The sequence below is a fragment of the Zingiber officinale genome, chromosome 7A, assembly GCF_018446385.1.
Source record: "Zingiber officinale cultivar Zhangliang chromosome 7A, Zo_v1.1, whole genome shotgun sequence".
Classification (NCBI taxonomy): domain Eukaryota; kingdom Viridiplantae; phylum Streptophyta; class Magnoliopsida; order Zingiberales; family Zingiberaceae; genus Zingiber; species Zingiber officinale.
Window position 1 is genome coordinate 104,976,165 of NC_055998.1, and position 24,126 is coordinate 105,000,290.

Genomic DNA, 24,126 nt, shown 5'->3' on the forward strand with positions numbered 1-24,126 from the left:
TTTGACTCGCTTTCAGCCTGTGTGTCGTTGCCATATCTCGGTTTGCATGCCGCTATCATATTTTGGCCTGCATGCCATTATCATATTTTGGCCTACGTGCCACCTTCCAGATCCATGTCGCATTTGGTTTCGTGCCGTCAGATCTAGTTTCTCATTCGGCTCACATTCACCTACTCTTCTGAGTCACAATGACTCGATCAGCATCACGACCAGTTCACCGGTCTACTAGAAATGCCACTGGGCCAAAGTACGTTTTCTATGCTTATCATCTACGTACTTCCTTATTCTACTATTTATTCATTTTCTTATATATTTTTGGGGCCTGCATCGGGGTACCAAGGACAGGCAACTTGGTAGCTATCTGCAGGTAGCATTGACTAAAGGTCTTCTGATGACTTGGTCAATATAGAAGACAGTTCATTATACTCTTCCCCCTCTGGGGCATAACAATTCAGTCAACATTCATCATCCCGGCAATTCATCAGACTCAACTTCCGAACGGGATCATCTACCATGTCATCAAGCTTGACGTCTCAAGCATGGAGAGTTACAACTCTTGTGGAGCTAATTTGTCTTCTCCCTCAAAATTTGGCACTGGAATCCCAATCCGAACCTCGCTCTCTAGGTTCGGGTTGACTTCCTTGGCTCCTCAAAAATCTTTCTTGAAGTTGCATTTTCTAACCTGATTTCCTTTGCTAATAGGCGCTGTGAGCGATCACATTTTATAGATGAGAAGCAATGAAACTACAAAAAATAACAATTTTACCGACAGAATTTTAATTCCATCGGTCAACCCTGATTTTACCGACGGAATTAATAATTTCGTCAGTAAACCTTGATTTTACCAATGGAAGAGAATTTTCGTCGATAACCCCAGGATTTTACCAGCGGAATTATTAATTTCGTCGGTAATATCAGGGTTTACAGACAGAATTTTAATGTCACGCCCCAAGGGAGTCTCTGTCCGAAGAAATTTCGGCAGCACCTCCCCTGTACGGCTGACAATCTGAAACATTTCTACAGACATAATATACATCAGTCACATACGGCTGGAACATATACACAACCACGCAGTTTATATATATATTTTTCAGTCCACTCGGCTGTACTAAAACCAAAATACAGCAGAAAAATGATAGAAAACCAAAATACATGACAGCTAGCCAGCTAGGCTTACACCACACAACAACACAACACTCTAGACACAAAACCGAAACACAAAGTCAAATACACAAATTTCGTATAGCAAAACAAAATAAACACAAGCAGAGACAGGTCTTCTGGTGTGACGTGGGGACCAGCAGACAGGATACTCCAAGCGACTCCATAAACAACCTGGTACCTGAAAAAGATAGTGTCCACGGGGGTGAGTTCAACAACTCAGTGAATACCAATAGACATACCTAGTAAGATATATCTAACAGCAATAAACATGGAATACAACTTCCGAATCATATATAGGAAATATGCAAAACTGAAAGGTAACTGAGGAAGCTGTACTCACCAGGAACTCCTATCCAGACAAAAGGTCGTCAAACCGAGAGTGTCATAAATCCTGTATGCATGTCAAACATATGCATCCAACCAAATGCAGCAAGCACAAGCAATAAATGCATCAATGCATATGATGCCAATGACATGTCCTGGTCACCCCTACTCTCTAGTCAGCCGTCTCACACATGATGATGAGACCGAGTGGGTAGGGTTGTGACAACCGTGCACTCTGACGTCACTGCTCCTGATGAGTGACCGAGTGGACGGGATGCTGTCGGAGTACACCTATCCTCCTTACCCCAAATCATAAATGGGGGAGCTCAATGCTCTCATCTCCCGGTACACGATGACGGGGAGGGGTGCCTGTCCTGCTACAACGCTGCGTCACACTAACCCATGAGTGGACCAACGGAGCCCTTGATAGAGCACCTGCTGCAACACACCCTGCTTGAATATACCACTAACCCATGAGTGGTCATATGTACAGATACATGTAACTGGCGATGTGCTCAACAATAATGGAGCTGACAATCGCACAGCATGCAATCATGCGAATGGTACATGACACTAAGCATGACAATATCATGTACCAATCCATATATATATAAAAAGCGTACCCTAGTACCAGTAAGTCAAATCCACAGATCTAGGGTATGCAGGTCCTCTATGGTATAACAACCTAGGTTCTGAACATATCCACCTCTATAAAATATGTACCAACAATATACATGGATCAAAACAAAAGGGTCTAGGTACACAGATCAGATATGATATAAAAATATAGGTACACATGCCAGATTATAAAAAATTCAGAATCTAGTCCTAAACTCAGTAAAGCATGATATGTCACTTACTCTAGGAACTAAGGTACTCATGGCAATAATCACGAGGTATAAACATGGTTACATAACAAACGACAAAACAGAATATGCTATGGGTATCAAACCGTGACATACTAAAGACAAACATGATCATTGCTTGTAGCTATAAAATACTATGCATATCCAATTGACAATATCATAAAAGATAAGTCAAGAGGTACCCGCCTCCGATCGAAAAGGTCCAATCCGATAATCGAGATACTAGTCTCACGTCAAAATCCTATACCAATTAATGTGTATATTTTATTTAGCTAAATCCAAAATAAGTAGCAAAATAAAAAAGCTCTGACACTAAATTAGGGTAAGACCGTAATCCACATCACACTATTATCATCCTTTATAGAAATGAAATAACATCAAGACTCACCCAAATCCGTATATCCGGCTATTGAGTCACTACCGGAGACACATACCTTGGGGCTATAGTGACCGGAACTAGGAGTTGCTGCTGCAGAAATCAACAATGACAGAATTCCCCTGTGATCAGCTAACAACTCACACAAAACCTCTCCTGTCGATCCTCAGCCAAGTAGGGCAATCGCCGCAATTTAGTGGCTGCTGGAAATCCACCTAAATCTTGCCGTCAGAAACCCTAGGTTGGCGATGGCAGCAAGCTTCTACATAGCCGGAAGCTTCCATACAATTTGTGACTTCACGATCTGCCCTTAAATCAAAGGTGTCAATGAATAGGTAACAGGAACAAACAACACACCCCACCTTCTTGTGGCCGGAAAAGTGGCGACCGTCGGCTACACCTTGGCTGGCACCAGCGATCCGGTGGAGATCAGCCGGTTTCCCCCTCACTGCAACGGCTAGGGCAAAGTGGCGGCACCTGGTGCGGCTCGCGAAGGAGGAAAGGAATCGGGAAGGGCGAAGGAAGAGGCAATCGACTTCGGGCAGAGAAGGCGTCGGGAAGAAAGGAGTCGGCTAGGGCACTCGAGATGGAGGAAGAGGAGAAGGAAGTGAATCAGCAAAGGAGAAGTAGGGAACTGCCGAGTCCGGTTAGGGCTCTGGAGGAGAAGGCGCGACGAAGAAAAAGAAGGAATAGCACGGGTTCGGCGTGAGGAGAATAAGAAATAGAATAAATGAAATAGAGAATAAAAAGGAAAAGAAAAATAACTTTTCCTCGCTTAAATGGGGTAACCTAAATATGCCTTTTCGGGACCCACTCTTATCCCCGTAAACTCGTCCATACGAGCTCCGAAAAATTTCCGAAAAATTTCTAAAAATTCTGAAAATTCCCTTATTATTATTCTCTATTTTTCGGTATTTTACATTCTCCCCCACTAATAAAAATTTGGTCCCCAAATTTCGTTATCTACCATCAGCAAGTACTAACAACAGATATAGAGTATAAATGTTGAACGAAAAATAACTCACATACCTCAAGTGAAAAGGTGGGGGTATCGAGCTTGGATCGTATCTTCGAGCTCCCAAGTAGCCTCCTTGTCCGAATGATGCTATCATTTAACTTTAACCAGTCGAATAGTCTTGTTCCGCAGCTAACGCTCTTTCCGGTCCAGAATCCGTACCGGAACCTCCTCATAAGTGACGTCAAAGGGAAACTGGTACATCTGTTAGCACATGTGTTGGGTGTAGAGAACTCCAAGGGTCTGCGTCTCCGAACAGCATAACCCTTCTGGCGGTCCTGCGACTCTGACACCCTCCGTCTAATAGTACGGACCAATTATGCCTCATACTGAGCTCTATGAGATCCCAACAACTGAGCCTCCCCAACCTCATCCCAGAGAGTGGGTGTCCGACAAGGCCTACCATACAATGCTTCAAATGGTGGCATCTGGATAGCCAAATGCAACCGTTGTTGTAGGCGAACTCTACCAATGGCAAATGATCCTCCCAACTGCCTCCAAAATCCAATATACAAGACCTCATCAAGTCCTCTAGAGTCTGAATGGTCCGCTCTAACTGTCCATCTGTCTGCGGATGGAAAGTTATACTGAAACGGAGCTGCGTGCCCAAGGCCTGCTGCAGACTCTGTCAAAAACGAGACGTGAACCAGGGGTCTCTATCCGAAATAATAGTCAACGGAACATCACGTGATCTGATGATCTCCCGATAAAACAGATCTACCAATAGATCCAGGAAATCAGTCTTCCGGAACGGTAACGAGTGCGTGGATTTGGTTAATCGATCAACGATTACCCAAATCGCGTCATGACCTCGTCGTGTTCTAGGCAGACTCACCACAAAGTCCATGGTAATATGTTCCCATTTTCACTCAGGAATAGGGATCCGCTAAAATAATCCGACAGGTATCTGGTGCTCTGCCTTCACCTGCTGACTGACAAGACCTCTTGCTACAAATTACGCGATGTCTTTCTTCATACCGTTCCACCAATAGGAACGCCTCAAATCTCGATACATGCGGTCCCGCTTGGGTGGACCACAAATTGAGAGCGATGAGCCTTATAAAGTAGCTCCTGTAAGATCGGATGAGATTGAGGTACGCATAATCTGCCTCGGAAGTATAAAATACCCTCCTCGTCTCGTATGAACTCGGTCTGCTGCCCTGAAGCTATCTGGCTGCCTATAAATTGCAAATGTTGATCACCAGCCTGGCCTCTCGGATCCTCGTCCTGATTAATGACTGAGCAATCATGGTAACAAGAATACCTTGCTCTGTCCGTCCCTGCTCCTCAAGACCCAATTCGGAGAATCCTTGAATCAAGTCCGTAACCACAACTCGGTGGCAAGGCAAAGTCCCTCTGAACTTCCTGCTGAGTGTCTCGGCAACCACATTAGCTCTCCCCAGGTGATAGCTAATGGTACAATCATAATCCTTTAGGAACTCCATCCATCTCCTATGTCGGAGATTAAGTTCCTTCTAAGTAAACAGATATTTGAGACTCTTATGGTCAGTGAGAATCTCAAATGTAACGCCATATAAATAATGCCGCCAAATCTTCATGGAAAAAATAATGGCGACTAACTCCATATCATGTACAGGGTAGTTCTTCTCATGCTCCTTCAACCGACGAGAAGCATAGGAGACTACTCTATCATGCTGCATCAGAACAACGCTCAAACCTGAATAGATGCGTCAGTGTAGAGGACATATCCGTCCTCTCCATAAGGTAAAACCAAAATTGGAGCCGACACTAGTCTCCGCTTCAGCTCCTAGAAGCTAGTCTTGCAATCCTCAGTCCAAGTGAACTTCACGCCTTTCTTGGTCAGGCGTGTAAGTAGCATAACAATCCGTGAGAAACCCTCAACGTATCTCTGGAAATATTGGCCAAACAAAGGAAGTTGCGAGCCTCTTCTATAGACTCCGTCTACTCCCAACGGTAACAACCTCGATCTCCTGTGGAACCACGGTATACCCCTACTGGTCACCATGTGTCCCAAAAATCTCACAGAAGACAATCCCAAAATGCACTACTGAACTTCGCATATAGATGTTCCCATCGAAACATCTCTAGAACTATGCAAAATGGTGTGCGTGACGCACCGCGGATCCGATATAGATCACAACATCGTCAACAAAGACAATGGAAATCGATCCAAACATTCTGGGAATACCAAAATCATCAGGTCTCTGAAAACATCTAAGGCTCTACAAGCCCTAATGGTAAAACCAAGATACATAATGTCTGTATCACAGACATTCCTAACCATAAGATCTCCGATAATAAGTCAGAAATCTGATCACCAACAACATAAATCACCAAAGAATAAATCCTCCTGTGTGAGAGCAACACTCCATCACAAGAAATACCACATATGTGGGAGCAACGCTCTACCATAAGAAATCCTCAATATGTAGGAGTAACACTCCCTTAAAATAATCTGTAACATGTATCTACAATAAATATGGAAGCAATGCTCCGCTACAAGCAATCCGCAATATGTGGGAGCATCACTCTACCACAACAAACAATAATATGTGGGAGCTACGCTCCACCACAAACGATCCATAACCTGTGGGAGCAACGCTCCACCACAAACAATACATAAGTGCCCAAGGCACCTAACTAACCAGCTAGACACTGCACGAGGTCTCTCTACCACAGATCACTGTGGGTAGCCTAGGGTATAACAACCCAGTAGGCAAATCAAATCCATAGTCAACTCTATCATCATCCTGGTGGGTCGTTCACCCACTAATAGGAGAATTAGTTGACAGAGTAATACAACAAATATCATAATGTAGAGATTTAACATTCTACATTTAACATAGGTAAAATCATCATGATACTACCAACCATACACCTGGCACACGTGCACACACAACATATGGATGATCGACATAATCATCCAATTAGTACACACCAAACATACTCACAACATAGGTATAAATCAGTGTGATACCTCCAACAATACATTCTGAACCTGTGTGCATAAATCAATGTAGGTATAATCAACAGTACACCTCAAACAACACTCACATGACATATATACACATATGCCAAGAGTACAATCAACATATACTTCCAATAAGGCATACTAAACCCAGGTGCACTCACAAATCACACATAATCAACAAGATACCTCAGATACCACACCAAACACATATGTACATATCACAACACCGATGTAGTCGACAAGATACTTCCAATATGACACTCACACCCATGTGCACATACCACGACGCAGATTTAAATCGATAAGATACCTCCAATATGTCAATCAGACACGTACAACTAACTAAATAGTATCCACAAGGAACCTACAATAATCGTATCTAGATGTGAATACTCACACTACCTGCAAATGAACTATCCATCATAGAACTCCTACAACTTATAACAATCATATGTACATGAAACAAAGATAGGAATAATCAACATATTTGACCCAATCAACCTGGCATTCTGAAATGGCAAGGTCACCTTCTAAGTTATCCAACTAGGTACATACCGTCTAAAAATTAAAGTACCCATAGAATAGGATACATCGATCCTCTATAGACTGACCAAGCCGACAATGGTATATGGCTAATTCAGTCTTTTCCACGTCGGTATAAGACCTGTACTCAAATGTGCTCAAAATATCCAACTAAGCATGAATAACCCAAAGATCAGCATCTCTATAAAATAGAGTATGATGGTCCTCTACTGATCGGACCAACAAAACTAAATCGGTCATCTTCCAACTGATCAAGATTACATTAATCCTCTTCAAGCAACTATGGTAAATCAAACTTCTACTGATTGATTTAACAAGAGTAGATCAATTATCTACTAATAAAATTAATTAAGATAAAATGATATACTATTGGCTAAGTCAACATGAATATTTAGATACTATCCACTACACAGCTAATAATAACAGAGGCTGGTATGTGCCTCGATCTTCTAACCAACTAATCATAACAGAAGCTAAAACTACTGGGGGTATGATATGTAAAATCACCAAAGCCTATAATCCTTAATCTCTATTAAGGTCAATCAAGATCAGTGGCTAACCCATCACATGTAATATATGCTACAACAACCAGACAGGTACTAAAAGAATACTAATACATGTCATAAACTATAATAGTCAACAGTGCATATACTAACCAAAAAGGTAGGATAACACATACCAACATACCTCCTATAGCTTGGAGATGTCCTGTCGCTGCCAGGTCCCAAAACCCGAAAAGTCACATCGAGAAAACCAAATCACGAAATCCGAAACGGAATCTAAGACTCGTAAACTATGCTCTGATACCAATAAATTGGTATCAAATAAATCTCAAAAATCCAAAACACATAGCAAGTTTCGTATACCTGCTCTGATACCACTAAATTGTCACGCCCCGAGGGAGTCTCTGTCCGAAGAAATTTCGACAGCACCTCCCCTATACGACTATAAATCTGAAACATTTCTACAGGCATAATATACATCAGCCACATACGGCTGGAACATATACACAACCACGCAGTTTATATATATTTTTTTCAGCCCACTCGGCTGTACTAAAACCAAAACACAGCAGAAAAATGATAGAAAACCAAAATACATGACTACTAGCCGGCTAGGCTTACACCACACAACAACACAACACTCCAGACACAAAACCGGAACACAAAGTCAAATACACAAATTTCGTATAACAAAACAAAATAAACACAAGCGGAGACAGGTCTTCTGGTGTGACGTGGGGACCAGCAGACAGGATACTCCAAGCGACTCCATAAACAACCTGGTACCTGAAAAAGATAGTGTCCATGGGGGTGAGTTCAACAACTCAGCGAATACCAATAGACATGCCTAGTAAGATATATCTAACAGCAATAAACATGGAATACAACTTCCTAATCATATATAGGAAATATGCAAAACTGAAAGGTAACTGAGGAAGTTGTACTCACCAGGAACTCCTATCCAGACAAAAGGTTGTCAAACCGAGAGTGTCATAAATCCTGTATGCATGTCAAATATATGCATCCAACCAAATGCAGCAAATAAATGTAGCAAGCACAAGCAATAAATGCATCAATGCGTATGATGCCAATGACATGTCCTGGTCACCCCTACTCTCCAGTCAGCCGTCTCACACATGATGATGAGACTGAGTGGGTAGGGCTGTGACAACCGTGCACTCTGACGTCACTGCTCCTGATGAGTGACCGAGTGGATAGGATACTGTCGGAGTACACCTATCCTCCTTACCTCAAATCATAAATGGGGGAGCTCAATGCTCTCATCTCCCGGTACACGATGACGGGGAGGGGTGCCTGTCCTGCTACAACGCTGCGTCATACTGACCCATGAGTGGACCAACGGAGCCCTTGACAGAGCACCTGCTGCAACACACCCTGCCTGAATATACCACTAACCCATGAGTGGTCGTGTGTACAGATACATGTAACTGGCGATGTGCTCAACAATAATGGAGCCGACAATCGCACAGCATGCAATCATGCGAATGATGCATGACATTAAGCATGGAAATATCCTGTACCAATCCATATATATATAAAATGCGTACCCTAGTACCAGTAAGTCAAATCCACAGATCTAGGGTATGCAGGTCCTCTATGGTATAACAACTTAGGTCCTGAACATATCCACCTCCATAAAATATGTACCAACAATATACATGGATCAAAACAAAAGGGTCTAGGTACACAGATCAGATATGATATAAAAATATAAATACACATGCCAGATAAAAAAAAATCCAGTATCTAGTCCTAAACACAGTAAAGCATGGTATGTCACTTACTCTAGGAACTAAGGTACTCATGGCAATAATCACGAGGTATAAACATGGTTACATAACAAGCGACAAAACAGAATATGCTATGGGTATCAAACCGTGACATACCAAAGATAAACATGATCATTGCTTGTAACTATAAAATACTATGCATATCCAATTGACAATATCATAAAAGATAAGTCAAGAGGTACCCGCCTCCGATCGAAAAGGTCCAATCCGATAATCGAGATACTCGTCTCGTGTCAAAATCCTGTACCAATTAATGCGTATATTTTATTCAGCTAAATCCAAAATAAGTAGCTAAATAAAAAGCTTTGACACTAAATTAGGGTAAGACCATAATCCACATTACACTATTATCATCCTTTATAGAAATGAAATAACATCAAGACTCACCCAAATCCGTATACCCGGCTATTGAGTCACTACCGGAGACACATACCTTGGGGCTATAGTGACCGGAACTAGGAGTTGCTGCTGCAGAAATCAACAATGACAGAATTCCCCTGTGATCAACTAACAACTCACACAAAACCTCTCCTGTCGATCCTCAGCTAGGTAGGGCAGCCGCCGCAATTTAGTAGCTGCTGGAAATCCACCTAAATCTTGCCGTCAGAAACCCTAGGTTGGCGATGGCAGCAAGCTTCTACACAGCCGGAAGCTTCCATACAATCTGTGACTTCACGATCTGCCCTTAAATCAAAGGTGTCAACGAAAAGGTAATAGGAACAAACAATGCACACCACCTTCTTGTGGCCGGAAAAGTGGTGACCGTCGGCTACACCTTGGCTGGCACCAGCGATCCGGTGGAGATCAGCCGGTTTCCCCCTCACTGCAATGGATAGGGCAAAGTGGCGGCACCTGGTGCGGCTCGGGAAGGAGGAAAGGAATCGGGAAGGGCGAAGGAAGAGGCGATCGGCTTCGGGCAGAGAAGGCATCGAGAAGAAAGGAGTCGGCTAGGGCACTCAAGATGGAGGAAGAGGAGAAGGAAGTGAATCGGCAAAGGAGAAGTAGGGAACCGCCGAGTGCGGTTAGGGCTCTAGAGGAGAAGGCGCGGCGAAGAAGAAGAAGGAATAACACGGGTTCGGCGTGAGGAGAATAAGAAATAGAATAAACGAAATAGAGAATAAAAAGGAAAAGAAAAATAACTTTTCCTCGCTTAAATGGAGTAGCCTAAACATGCCTTTTCGGGACCCACTCTTATCCCCGTAAACTCATCCATAAGAGCTCTGAAAAATTTCCGAAAAATTTCTAAAAATTCTGAAAAATTCCCTGATTATTATTCTCTATTTTCCTGTATTTTACATTTAATTCCATCGGTAATGCCCTTAAAATAAACCCTAACCCTTCGCTTATTCCCTCACGCGCAGCAGCCGACTCTTCTCCATTTTCCCCGATCCCGATCGTAGGTATGACTTTTCTCCTTCTTTCCTAATCTTCTCCGTTGTTTTCCAGCGGTCGACAGCTGCCGTCGGCCTGCACCCACCAGTGTCTTGCGCCCACTAGCGCCCGTTAGCGGCTGTGCCGACCATCGTTGGCCACCAGCTGGCTTCTGGTAGCTGTGTCGGTCATTGTTGGCTGCCAGCTGGCTACTAGCGGCTGTGCCGGGCGTTGTCGGCTACCAGCTGGATGCTGGCGGCTGTGCCCATTCGTTGTCGGCTTGATCCAACTGTGCCGCTCGCCGACAAGTTGTGCTTGTTGTCGTGAGCAACTTGTCATTTATTGTCATAATTTTTTAGCTAAATTATTTTTATTTTGTAAACAGGTAGCATTTGCTGCTCTTCTCCGGTTAAAAACACATCTTCAGGTAAAATTTACTAAATTATACTGTATGTTATTTAACATGGTTCAATTTATAAATATGTTTTGTTAGTATGTTAATCTATAACATAATATAGTCCGTTTGTTTGTTTTGTGTTAGTATGTTAATCTATGCTAATTTCTAATTCTCAATATATTAGTTTTAGGTGAAAATGTCTATGAACAAAGTTTGGATGTACAATAGATTAGAAAAAAGATTTATCAGAGATGGATTTTATTGTTGAAGTTGAACAGTTTGTGAACTTTGCTAAAAGTCACCCTGAATGTATGAATGGTGCCGAGTTACGGCGTCCATGCAATCATAAAAAATGTCAAAATAGAGCTTTCTGTGATAAGGATACTGTAAAAATACATATATGTAGAAATGATTTTGTGTCAAATTACTACAATTGGTAATGTCATGGAGAGCCTTATTTATATGAATCAATTGGACCTTCTGGTAGTTCATCATCTGGGACAACTGTTACCGCTTTTGAAGCATCAACTAATATTGATATTGCAATGCAATCAATGGTTGATGATGCGACGAATACTGTAGTTGATTATTCCAATACAGATGAAACACCAACACCTAAATATCAGCAACTATATGAAATGTTAAAGGCTAGTGAAAGAGAAGTGTGGAAAGACATTCCGTCTGGTCATTCTCAATTATCAGCTACTGCAAGGTTATTGAATATGAAAGTAGAACATCATTTTTTAGAAAGATGTTACAATGGCATTCGTTAGTTGATGTCATAATTGCTTCCTGCTGATAACATAATGACTGATAGTTTTTACAATACAAAAAAATTAGTCAGAGGTTTAGGTTTGCTGGTAGAGAAAATTGATTGTTCTATAAATAACTGCATGATATTTTGGAATGAAGACAATGATCTGCATGAATGCAAAATCTGTACATACCCTCGTTATAAGCATGGTACTCACATACTATGGCAGAAGAAGAAAAAAATTACTTGGAAAGTGATGTATTATTTTTCGTTAACTGCTAGACTTCAATGTTTGTATGCATCTGCTACTACAGCTTGCCATATGACGTGACATCATGAGCATGAGCACGATGGAGGTATAATGTGTCATCCTTCTAATTCACATGCATGGAAACATCTAGATGTTGTATTTCCTGTTGGTGTAAGTTGCACCAGAATCAAACCTAAGTTTTGATGTTGTCAAAGGTTCAAGTTAAGTCTTGTTGTGATCTAACAAGTTGACTGAGTGTGCAGGTTATTTACTCAATCGGAAAGACCTAGTTGGAGGCTAGGCAGGAGAAATCTTAGCAGATCGTGGAACCCAGGTGCAAGTCCAAGTGGGTCGAGGGGACCCGACGCTTGGCGATGCGATCGAGAGGTCTAGAGGACCGAATATCAAGGAAAAAGTCCTGGCGAGCTGATCAAAGCTAAGTGAAAAGTCCAAACTAGATCTGGAGGATCTAAGTTTGGCAGGTAGGTTAAGATAAACAACTGGAGGAGTGACAGTGAGGTCGGGTTCCCGAAGGGAACAACCTTAGGTCGTTGATCCAACTGAAGAAACTGGGAAGGTTTCACAGTTGAGATCAAGACAGTTCTACTGTCTTTTATATTACTCATGTATTATAATATTATTACTATGCTAACATCTGTTTTGCAGGATTCTTTTCTGTCTAACACTGTTTTGTAGGTTCGGATGGATCGGTCGACCGAACCGGAGGATCAGTCGATTCAACCATAATGACTCGGCACCGACCAGTTCATCAGCATCGATCAGAAGCAAAAAGAAATAGAGCTGATCAGTCGACCGAACCCGAGGATCGATCAACCGAACAAAACAACATTAATGGAGCATTAAATGTGGGTCTTGGCTGATTTCGACGAACAGGGAAGGGGCCTATTTGATTGATCGAAAAATGGGATCGGTTAACCGAACCCTTAATGAGCAATTAATGTCAGAGATCGAGCCAGCGTTAGACTTCAGCCAGGAAGGAAGGGAGCTAGTTTGGTCGACCGACCAGAGGGATCGGTCGACCGAATGTCCATTACACCTATAAAAAGAGGCTCGAGGTTTGTGGCTTATACAACACTTTCTGATCGACTGAAGTTCTCTTCTGCAAGCTACTCGTGCTACAAGTCTTCATCAACTCTGCAAGTCACTCCGTCCGATAGTGCTGACCAAAGCTTCAACTCTATTACTTGTCGGTATATTTTATTAGCTTGCATTGTAATTAACTTAAGCAAGATAGTAGGTTGTTACTATCTTGCTCATTTTGTATGTTCTGCTTCTTTCCGAGGATTTCGGAAAGAAGGGTTATAGTTGATTGCCCATCGATACGATCAAGGATCACGGGTATTCGAGTAGGAGTCGACCTAGATTCTGAATGAAGTAAACAAGCTTGTCTTTCTTTTTACTTTCCGCTGTTCACGACTCTGCTTTCAAAGAAAAAGAGAAATTTTAAAAAGGCGCGATATTCACCCCCCCCCCCCTATTGCACACATTCGATCTATCAATTGATATCAGAGCCTCGTAAGCTCTGAAGTAACTTAATCGTTTTTCAAAACATTTTTTAAAAAACTTTTTCTTTTCTTTTAGAATATTTTTTCTTCTTATCTCTATTTTTCAAGCACTACTAATCCCAAGATGAAAGTCTAGGAATCATTTTTTTTTATTTCTTTCTTGTAAGGATGTCGAACTCGTATCAAGAAGGTTACAATATTGTCTGGCCTCCACTATTCGAAGGAGAAAATTTCAGTTATTGGAAGAATAGGATGGAGTGTTACTTGAAGTCCGATATCGAGCTTTGGTTCACGATCTTGAAAGGCTACACTCCTCTGATGAAAGACTGAACACTATTACAACCAGAAGAATGGACTCCCCCAATGATCAAGAAGACACAACTGAACTACAAGGCGATTAACACCATCCAGTGCGTGCTCACAATAGAGGAGTTGAACCGAGTCGGCCCCTGCGACAACGCTAAAGAACTGTGGGACTCTCTAGTCAAACTACACGAAGGGACTGATGAATCTAAGGTAAATAAACGGGATTTACTTTTAAATAACTTGTTTAATATTAAAATGTTTTCCGGAGTGACGACCTCGCAACTACACGCTCGACTGAAGGACATCCTCAATGGCCTCCATCTGATCGGACATAACTTGGAAAACCGTGACACAATAAGGTACGCGCTAAACACTTTTCCGAGGAATGCTTTGTAGGCATCAATTGTAGATGCGTACAAAGTTTCTAAGGATCTTTCAATTCTTAAATTAGATGAGTAATTTTATGACTTAGAATTACATTAGCAATCTAACGTAAGTCATGTCGAGAAAGGAGTTGCTTTGTATGCAGGTCCGAGTAAGAAAATAAAATCAAAAACAAAGATCGAGTCAGAAAGTGAGTCAGACTTTGACTCGACAAATGATGAAGAACTCGTCAACATGGTCCGGAGACTTCTGACGAAGAAGAAATTCAGAAGAAATGCCAAAAAGATACCTATCAACCAAATGCAAAACAAATCAGAAATGATTTGTATAAATGCAACAAAAAGGGACATTTCAAAAACGAATGCCCAAACCGGAAGGAAGAAAGGCCAAAATCGACAAGATGAAAGAAGGTTCTTCAAGTGACATGGGACGAGACTTCTTCTGATGAATCCGACACGGAGCAAACAAAGCATTCGAGCCATCTTGAATTTATGGCAAGAAACTAAGATTCCGACTCCGAGCCCGATGAATAGTACGAGTCCGAGATCGACATTGATTCCGAGAGAAGCCATGGATCGGAAGATCCAAATTTGATAACGATTTATTCTAACTTGCTTAAAGTAGTTAAATGTTTGTTTAAAAAATTATCAAAATCTGAAAAACAAAATAACTTGTTACTTAAGGAAATAGACCACCCTAAGCAACAAGTTAACTTGAGTGATTAGATTAACCAAGTTTAAGTCGGAACCTCAACTCAAGCTGAAAAACTTGAGGAAGAGAATTCCAACTTGAAGGGTCAAGTAGAGCAACTCAAGAAAACATTGGAAAGGTTTGAACTGGGATCCAAGTGTCTGAATATTGTACTTGGATCGCAACGAATCGTGTACAACAAATCAGGACTTGGTTACAACCCTAAACAAACAAACAAATCATACTTGTCATTAATTAGTCAAAAAGTTGGAAGTCAAGTCCAAGTATGGGTCCAAACAAAACATTTAACCAACCCAATTAAACCAAACCTCTATTTGGTTCCTAAAAGTCAGATTTATTACTTAGATAAATCTTATCTAAGTTATGACTCAGGAGGAGCAAGTAGAAAGACAATCCAACCGACTTGATTAACCAAACTTATACACTTAAGATTAGGTTTACTTTATGCTTAGAATGGTTAGATAAAAATATTTACGTAACCCTACAACATAGCACCGGAATGGATTGGGATGATAGTACGTCAAGGAAGCTTTGTCGAAGGCATGTTTAAGGTGAATCTTGTGTATTCTACCTTGTGCACTAGACTTAGCGGATCTGATCGAAGCTAACCAGTCAAACATGGGCTAGTTAGATCAAAATTTAGTATTAAGTTTGTTTTGGGTAGGAACAGTTTGGAAAGTATTCAGCACGTGGTCCACCGTTGATACACAAGAAGGTCATATGTCTCGCCACTGAACTGAAAACTTATCCTTAGGAAGTCTGCTTGATTAACCCAAACTTAAGTTTGAATCTAACATGGGTTCAATAATCTTTTTCAATAATTCAAATTAATTTAAAACCTAAATAAATTTCAAAATAAAATTAAATTATTTTAAAAAAATATTAATAATCATTTTAAAACTAAATTAAAAAATTACTTTAAAATTAATTAAAAATTATTTTAAATTTTAAACTTAATTATTTTAAACTTAAACTTAAAAAATATTTTAAAACATAATTAAATTTTTTTTTTTAAACTTACACTTAAAAAAAAATTATTTTAAACTTAATTAAAAATTATTTTAAACTTAAATTATTATTTTAAACTTAATTATTTTAAACTTAAACTTAAAAAACTATTACTTAAAAATATTTTAAAACTTAATTAATTAAAAAAATTATTTTAAACTTACACTTAAAAAATTATTTTAAACTTAATTAAAAATTATTTTAAACTTAAATTATTATTTTAAACTTAAACTTAAAAAATTATTTTAAACTTAATTAAAAATTATTTTAAACTTAAAAAATTATTTTAAATTTTAAACTTAATTATTTTAAACTTAAACTTAAAAAAAATTATTTTAAAATTATTATTTTAAACTTAATTATTTTAAACTTAAAAAATTATTTTAAACTTAATTAAAAATTATTTTAAACTTAAAAAATTATTTTAAAACTTAATTAAAATTTTCATTTTAAACTTAAACATATAAAATTATTTTAAACTTAAACTTAAAAATTATTTTAAACTTAATTTTAAAAAATTATTTTAAAACTTAATTAGAAATTATTTTAAACTTAACTAAAAATTACTTTAACTTAATTATTTTAAACTAACTTGATTAAATATATTTTTATACCTTAATTGAACTTATTTCAAAAACTTTAACACTTAATTTTGCACTTTACTAAATTTATTATTTTAAAACTTAATTAAATTCTAACTTAATTAAATTATTTTATAACCCTTATTTCAAACTTATAATGAACTTTTTTTTTTCTTTTTAGAACTTAATAAAATATAAAAAAAATAATGATTGGTCCTTTTCAGAACTTATTTACCAGTCGACCGAACAGACGTTGTCCTTTTTAAACCAATCAATTATTTAAGTCGGACGAACAATAAATTAATCGGTCGATTTTTCGGTCGACCAAAGACTTTATGAACCACCATCCGCTTCGTGTCGGTGCACGGAAAACCGTTCATCTTTAAGTTATCGGTCGACCGAACCTCTCTTCGGTCGACCGAACCTCTATCACTTGCCCTTGGATAATGGCGAATTTATTGGATCAGTCGACTGAACCACTTATTGGTCGACCGATCGAGGTCCATATAAACTCACAGAACCGGAGTGTTTCATACAACTCTCCTTTCCTATTCTCCACATCTCTCAGACGATCTTTCGAGTATCTACGTTCCCAAGCCATGCCTCGGTATGAATTGAAGTTTAGTCTTTTCTTTCTTATCGCACAATTACTTATTTTTTTATTTTCTTTTTAGTGAAAACTGCGTAAACTTGCCCAAAAGGAGGCTAGCTCCTCCAATCCCAACCAAGACCCTAGGTTCTCCACAGAAGACTTGCATCAGTCTTTTTCCAACAAGACCTTTTTAGTTGTGGGTACTAGATGTCTTGATCTACCATTTTATCAAACCTACTGTCCTGAAATAGTTGATATTATACACCATTACTCGTTAGACAGTCTGGTTCTCTGTAGACATGCATATAATCCCACACTTTGTACTAAATTTTATCATAATTTGTGTGAGATTGATGCATATCATTTTAAAACTAGAGTTGCATTGAGAGATATGTTGTTTGATTTTTAATATATTTTCTCGCTTCTTACGCATGCGCCCCTCAACTACCCGGATCTTTCCTTATCCATCGTATCCTGACATTTTGCCTGATTCGTCTTCTCATCTGACACTAGAACTCATGTATGCCAATTTCTTCCAAGGTCCTCGACCAAGGAAGATGTCTTTGTTGGTGCAACCTTAGGTCAAGGTTGACCTGGTTGACCTGACTCGAGTTGACCTGACTCGAGTTGTATTTTGATGTTTGACGAGAATAGAAAAGTTCTATTCTGATGTTTGACGAGAGTAGAAAAGTTGTATTCTGATGTTTGACAGAATACAAACTTGGGAGATTGTGGGTGCAATATTTGGTCAAGGTTGACCTGGTTGACCCGAGGTGAGTCGACCTGATTCAGGAAGTCCTGGTGAGTGAAGCCAGGCAGTTGGAAAGTCCTGGAGAGTGAAGCCAGGCAAGGGAAAGTCCTGGTGAGTGAAGCCAGGCAGTTGGAAAGTCCTAGTGAATGAAGCCAGGCAAGGGAAAGTCCTGGTGAGTGAAGCCAGGCAGTTGGAAAGTCCTGGTGAGTGAAGCCAGGCAAGGGAAATCCAGATAGGTCAAGGTTGACCAAACATCTGGTAAAAAGTCCAAGTAGGGAGCTTGGCACGAGTAAAGTCCAAGTATGGAGACTTGGCACGAAAAAGTCCAAGTATGGAAGCTTGACATGGGAAGTCAGAGAGGGCTCGGTAACTCGTTCTCCGGACTAGGTCAGAGAGGGCTCGGGAGCTCGTTCTCTGGACCAGACGAAGTCCGAGAGGGCTCGGTAGCTCGTTCTCCGGACTAGGTCATAGAGGGCTCGGTAGCTCGTTCTCTGGACCGGATGAAGTCGGAGAGGGCTCGGTAGCTCGTTCTCAGACTAGGTCAGAGAGGGCTCGGTAGCTCGTTCTCTGGACCGGATGGAGTCGGAGAGGGCTCGATAGCTCGTTCTCCGGACTAGGTCAGAGAGGGCTCGGTAGCTCGTTCTCTGGACCGGATGAAGTTAGAGAGGGCTCGGTAGCTCATTCTCCGGACTAGGTAGGGTTTAGGGTTGGGAGCTCTAAACCTGGATCGGTCTAGTGACCGATCCAGTGATATGTTGGTTGACTGATCGGTCTGGTGACCAATCAGTAACCAAACAGTGTGTTTCTGTGAATTACCTGATCGGTCTGGTGACCGATCAGAAGCGAAGAAGATCAGGAGAAGAAAGAGGGGGATCGGTCTGTGGACCGATCCACCTGAGTCCTGATCGGTCCACAGACCGATCAGAGACGAGGCCAACTCTCACAGAGAGTTAGCTGATCGGTCTGGGGACCGATCAGCCTAAGGCCTGATCGGTCCCAAGACCGATTAGAACACTCCTGGACCGATCAGGAGTGTGCCTGATCGGTCCAGGCCCTAGCCGTTGCGACACAACGGCTAGTTTACGTGTCTTCTTCTTCGCAGGTTATATATCGAGGTCGAGGGCCTCTACAGTAACAGTTCTTGCTCTTCCTCCTTACTGCAATCAGAGCTTTGCTGAGCTCTCATTTTCCTGAAGCTTCGTGGAAGCTTCCTTCGGCTGGTTCCTGCTGTTGTAGGTGTTTCGTGAAGTTGCTACTTCATCCAGTCGACGAGAAGGCAAGCTGTGTTTTTACATTCTTACTGCCTTTGTATTGTGCTGTATCTTTGTACTTCTATCTTGCTGTTGCAAGAAGTTTGTGGCGAGGTTTCTCCACGCAGAAGGAGTTTCTATTAGCCGGTTTTCCGGGGTCTCATCCACCGACGGATTGAGAGGATTCGTCCACCTTACGGACACGCCAAGGAGTAGGAGTTTCATCTCCGAACCTCATTACATCGCTGTGCTTGAGGTTTGATCTTTTCCACTTTCGTTTCTACATTGTATTTCCGCTGCGCTAACTTGATTTGTAGAAAGAAACGCGAATTTGGGGTCGGCTATTCAGACCCCCCCTCTCTAGCCGCATCCGAAGGTCCTAACAAGTGGTATTAGAGCGAGGTCGCTCTTCGTCGAATTAACACCCGGGAGAGCACAAGCTAGAGAATGAATCAACTTGGAGAAGGCATCACGATTCCACCCTTCTACGATCGCGACGACTTCGCGTTTTGGAAGGTAAGAATGAAGTACTTTCTTATGACTAACTTAGTTAATTGGAATTGTGTACAAGTAGGTTTTGTTCCTCCAAGGGATAAAGAAGGAAAAATTCTTGAGAAGAAGAGGTGGACGAAGGAACAAATCCACCAATCCGTAATCAACGACGAGGTAATGAAAATTTTTGAATTCTCATTACCTAACGATATCTTGTGTAAGATAGGTGGTTACAACAATGCCAAGGAATTGTGGAACAACTTGGCCAAGTTCCATGAGGGAAGCTCCAATTCAAGTCATGAAGAGGAGTCAAGTGAGTCAAGTAGCTCACTTCATGGAGGTAAGGAATTAGAAGTTGAGGGCTACTCAACATCTAAGGAAGAGGAGGAGGAGAGTTCTTCTTCAAGATTGGAGCAAGAAGAAGAAGCCTCTACTTCCGGAAGGGATGAAGAAGAAAGCATACAACCATCCTCAACCCTAGGTAACTCAAGCAATTTACTTTCAAGTAAATTACATATAATGTGCTTTGAGTGTAGGAAATTTGGGCATTACAAGAGTAAATGTCCAAAGAGGATTAGGAAGACTCCTCCGGCGCCAAAGGTCAAGAAAGCCGGAGTCCCGATACGTAAGGGTAAGGAGCACGTGGTGTGCTTCCAATGCAAGCGAAGGGGACACTATAGGAGCCAATGTCCGAGGGGGAGGCAATCTCACAAGGACAAGAGACCGAGCACATCGATAGGGGGAGCTAAGGCAAACCCTAAGGTAACTTTTAAGGCACATTCTTGCAATTCGAATAAGACACATGTTAATAGTAGTTTTGTTGCAATTGTCAATAAAGATAGGCATGATAACAATAGAAATCAATACATGTGCTTAGGTGCCAAACATGTTAGCCTAGGTAAGGACAATTCTAGAAATGCTAACCCTAGAATTAACTCATCTAAGGCTAAGAAGAACCTAGGTAGAAATCTCAAAACAACTAGACATATGCCTAGGAATACCTCAAAGATAAATGACAAATTAAAACTTGAGGTATTAGAAAAGGAAAATCAAGTCTTGAGTTCAAGACTTGACAATTTAGAAAAGGCTCTTAAGAATTTAGAGAAGTCAACTCAAGGGTCTAAGGGTCAAAAATCAAAGCCCACTTATCATAATGTTCCATTCGATTATGGAACAAGACCTAGGGCTAGAAAGACCATCACCAAGGTCACAAGGGGAGTCACCCCTAGAATTGATCTTGATGAGTCCCAAATGACCAAGGCTTTAAAGCCTAGGAGGGTCATTAGGAGGGTTGCTAGGGAAGTCATCCCTAGTGAATATTTAGTGAACCCAATGAGCTCCAATAGGTATTGGGTTCCTAAGAGCATGATTCCATCACGCTAGATGGTTTAGGGTGTGTCAACCTTACTTGAATAGGTAGTTAACCTAGTCATGGCAAAAGGTGGCACTTTAGGAATTTTCAAGGTGTAATCAAGCCTTGAAAATGAAATGAAAAGTTATTCCTAAGGTGATTAGGATGTGCCAACCATATTCGAGGAATTCTCTAGGGTCAATCTAATTGGCACATAGTGATCTAAAAATCTTTAGTATATGATTTTAGGTCTATTACACTTAGGAATATGGAATTTATGGCAAAATGATCAAAATTATCAAAAATGGAAACTAAGGCTAGAATTAGGTATTTTCTATACCTTTATATATTATTTGCCATGTATTGTTTGCCATATGTCATGTCATGACATCATATTTAATTTATTATCATTTGAAGTGTCATGATAATACTTAGGTTAACTATATGTCATGCCTTATTTAAGTTTCATACTTTATGACATGACATCATGACATTGGCACATGTTTTTACTTATGATATTATTTTATGTCATGTCATCATCTCTTGCATTTATCAATTAATTTGATTTAAGGATAAAAACACAATTTGATATGGAGATCAAATTGTTGTTTAGAAAATGCATGAGAACTTAGATTAAGATGACCTAAACCATATCTCACATCAAAATTGACTTGGATGTGTTTGATACACCTTAGATGTATGTGAGATATTAGGATCATGAGTTAGGATCAAGGTGCATAGTTCTTGTACCTAGATGAGCCTAATTCAAAATGGAGGATCATAGGGAAAGCTTGCGTACAAGTCATGTACACTTAGCCCGAAGATTGTGATCCTAAATTGAATGGTTTAAAATCATTTCAAAAGTGATTTGAAAAACCTTGATGAAGCTTTTCTAGTGATAGCATTCATCATTGAGCAAGTTGATACAAAGTTGAGGTAAACTTGAACTATTTCAAAGTTTTTAAACTTTGTATCAAGATTTGAAAATTGAAGTTATTTTCATAGAAAACTATTTTTCCATAATAGTATATGTTATGAGGAATGTATCCTCAAAATTTTATAATTTTTAGAATTTTCTGTAATTTTGTAGGGGTTTCTGAATTTCGGGAGTAAGAAATTCATAAATCAGCATGGGTGACCGATCAAGAGGTTGCCTGATCGGTCCAGGGGATGCTGGATCGGTCACTGGACCGATCCAGGGAGCTCCTGATCGGTCTGGTGACCGATCGGGCGTGCCAAATTTTGTGTTGTCTGAAATTTCAGCTGAAAGTTAAAACACAGTTTGTGTTTTGGATTTCTAAAGGTTTGAAACTCTCCAAGACATTGTTGGTGCAATGGTTAAGGGGGAGTTGACCTTTAGGGGGAGTTTTACCTATTAGTCAAGGGGGAGTTGACTTTTAGGGGGAGTTTTTACTCTAAAGACTTGAGTGATATGGAATTATCACTAAGTTGATTGTTGACTTTAGTATCAAGGGGGAAATTAAGGGTTTCAATGAAAGGTATGAGACTTTCATTAGGAAGAAACTCTTGACCTTGATTCACTCTTTTTGATGTGTGTCAAAAACAGGGAGAATGGGAAAATGTCCAAAGAATGTTCAAGGAAGAACATTAGAGTTTGGGGAGAATGTTCAAGGAAGAACATTGGAAAACCTAAGTTAGGTTATCGGGTTAACCTAACTTGATTATGGTTTTTGTCAAACATCAAAAAGGGGGAGATTGTTGGTGCAACCTTAGGTCAAGGTTGACCTGGTTGACCTGACTCAAGTTGACCTGACTCGAGTTGTATTTTGATGTTTGACGAGAATAGAAAAGTTCTATTCTGATGTTTGATGAGAGTAGAAAAGTTGTATTCTGATGTTTGACAGAATACAAACTTGGGAGATTGTGGGTGCAATATTTGGTCAAGGTTGACCTGGTTGACCCGAGGTGAGTCGACCTGATTCGGGAAGTCCTGGTGAGTGAAGCCAGGCAGTTGGAAAGTCCTGGTGAGTGAAGCCAGGCAAGGGAAAGTCCTGGTGAGTGAAGCCAGGCAGTTGGAAAGTCCTGGTGAGTGAAGCCAGGCAAGGGAAAGTCCTGGTGAGTGAAGCCAGACAGTTGGAAAGTCCTGGTGAGTGAAGTCAGGCAAGGGAAATCCAGATAGGTCAAGGTTGACCAGACATCTGGTAAAAAGTCCAAGCAGGGAGCTTGGCAAGAGTAAAGTCCAAGTATGGAGACTTGGCACGGAAAAGTCCAAGTATGGAAGCTTGGCATGGGAAGTCGGAGAGGGCTTGGTAGCTCGTTCTCTGGACTAGGTCAGAGAGGGCTCGGGAGCTCGTTCTCTGGACCAGACGAAGTCGGAGAGGGCTCGGTAGCTCGTTCTCCAGACTAGGTCAGAGAGGGCTCGGTAGCTCGTTCTCTGGACCGGATGAAGTCGGAGAGGGCTCGGTAGCTCGTTCTCCGGACTAGGTCAGAGAGGACTCGGTAACTCGTTCTCTGGACCGGATGGAGTCGGAGAGGGCTCGGTAGCTCATTCTCTGGACTAGGTCAAAGAGGGCTCGGTAGCTCGTTCTCTGGACCGGATGAAGTCGGAGAGGGCTCGGTAGCTCATTCTCCGGACTAGGTAGGGTTTAGGGCTAGGAGCTCTAAACCTGGATCGGTCTGGTGACCGATCCAGTGATACGCAAGTTGACTGATCGGTCTGGTGACCAATCAGTAACCAAACAGTGTGTTTCTGTGAATTACCTGATCGGTCTGGTGACCGATCAGAAGCGAAGAAGATCAGGAGAAGAAAGAGGGGGATCGGTCTGTGGACCGATCCACCTGAGTCCTGATCGGTCCACAGACCGATCAGAGACGAGGCCAACTCTC